This window comes from Phytophthora parasitica (assembly GCF_000247585.1).
Source record: "Phytophthora parasitica INRA-310 unplaced genomic scaffold supercont2.23, whole genome shotgun sequence".
NCBI lineage: Eukaryota > Oomycota > Peronosporomycetes > Peronosporales > Peronosporaceae > Phytophthora > Phytophthora nicotianae.
In genome coordinates, this window is record NW_008649009.1 from 265,861 (window position 1) to 268,247 (window position 2,387).

A 2,387-nucleotide genomic window follows, 5' to 3' on the forward strand; every position below is an offset into this window, starting at 1 on the left:
AATGCTAGTAGTGATGACCGAGAAGGGACCCCAAGAAATCCGGGTGGGACGTTAGTGGCAAAGCGCGTGCAAATGAAGCCGACACCAACTTTCCGTGGGTCTACAGTCCACCCAAAGCAAGCTTTCGTGAAGAAATATAAACCCTATTGCCATCAGCTTTTGGCACTTGAGACATCTTTCTTCTGATCATTCCGTATGCCGGTGGGCGCTTGTGTAGAGGACGAACGGCGCCGCCTGATCGCTATGTTCGCTATCTGTAAGCTGCTAGTTGATAAAACGGAGGTGGATGGGGCAACTACTTCTGGAAAGGACGAATCGCTGGAGAGCTATATTTCAGCAAGATCAAGCCTATATTGAGCAGAAATCTCAGTATGAATACTTTGCTGATCCTGATTCCCGTGTCTTCAAACTGGAACACAAGATATACCAGGTGCTGGAAAGAAGAACATGGAGTGAATAGTTGGGAAGGAGCCTAAGCAGATTGTTGGCTACCTTATTGACGCTCTCGGCCCGGAGCCGTTTTGACGTACCGTGAAGAATGAGATGGCAAGGGAGTCGAACAAACCACTCCCCAAGGACATTGTGGAATTTATAAAGTGGCTACCGCTCAATTGCAACGGATATGCGCGCTGGGAACCTTGGACATCGATATGGGCAGCGAACGAGCAAGCCGTCATCTAAAAAGACCTACCAAAGGACAGATAAATCAACTGTTAACACCGAAGAGAAACCTCCGCGCCACAAACGCACTAGTCTTTTGTGCAACGGTGATGAACATCGAGTCAAAGATTGCCAGTGATTTGCGGCTGGAGAAGCCGATACTCTTCTGCGGGAGTTGCGAGGAAAAAGGACGGTGTCAGCTTAAGTAGCTACCCTGCAACTACGCAGACCCAGAGCGCCAAGACGCTGCTGTTGAATGTACTTTGACTGGAACCGGGTAGCACCTGTATAACACGACTGGATAATGTACTGGAGCTTCTTAATATGCTGTGGGACTTGGAGCCGATGTTAATATTACGGGTCGTGGTCTAGTTAATGCACTACTCAGTCGGGGTGTCAAACAGCACGACGAAACCTGTGCCCCACGCAGACTGGCGACATTTAGTCATAGTTTCTTCAATGTGACTATACGGATTGTTTTCAACCACGATCCAGATACACACGGCAGCAGGACCACGGTTGCTACGCAACACTGTAACGAGGGTTTTCGAGCAACAACAAGACAAGAAAATGTTGGTCTTTCCACGTCCGGTAATGAAGAAGTTAGGGTATTCAGTGGAGGCTATACTGGGCCAAGTTTGTGACATTCGGCAGTAGTAGGATTTTCAGAAACTTCGAAGATGCGACGAGGGTGGCGACATCTGCTTCATTCAGGAAAATATTCGCTTGCCTACACGAGCGTCGATCACACTGGAGGACGCGGAATGGAGAACAGCCACACCAAAGCTAACCGTTGTGGGAGGAGGTGCTGACGCGCTGGTGGCGGTCATCTTACAGGTGAGAGTTACAGAGACAACAAACTCTGGGTTGGACACAGGTGCAGTAGAGATTTTTACTGCCTTATTGCGAGAGTTCATGATGTCATCCGAAATGTTTTTTTTTTTTGGAACCTCTGCGCGTTTGCCGTCGTGATATCAGGGTTGTAAATGAGAGAACAGAACCAATCCATTGGCCAATGCCTATCCTGGAGACTACCATGGGGCTTTTGGAGGAATTATCCTGCTACGTTACGTTGGACTGGTTTCGTGGATATTGGAAGTTACCTCTCCCCATTTCGTGCGAAGAGACGTTTCTATCACGACGCATCAGGGCGCCATTACGCATACCCGAATAGTGATGAGTGGAACGGACGCAGTGGCGTACTGCCAGAACATAGTCAAGGAAGGGTTTCGCCCTATGCTATACCACGTAGTTTTGACTTGGCTCGATGATATCCTCGGATATGCTGCGGGTCGTATGAACCTGTTGGAGGTGTTGAAACGCACTCTCGTTGCTTGCTGGAGCTTCAGGCTGAAGCTTTATCCTGGAAATAACCATTTTTTCTGCGTCAGATTAAGTGGTGCAGTAAAATCGTGAGCAAAAGTGGAGTTCAGCACTGTTCGTCTAGACTCGAAGGGCTAGTCGCAATGCCAAACCCAGAGAGCGCAGGGCAATCACATCAATTAATGTGTGCCATCAACCGGATGAAGCAACACATTTTGCAATTTCCAGGCAACACCTTTGCTGATGTGCTTTTTTAATCGCTTTACTGTATTTACTTCTACTGGATGTGCAATTACACTATGACACTGTAAACTGATCGAAGCGCCAGCTTTTCAGCGATACCCGTGAGGCCTTGGTAGAGCAAACGTTACAAGCCCGAGACACAAGTTTGTTATTACGGTCCC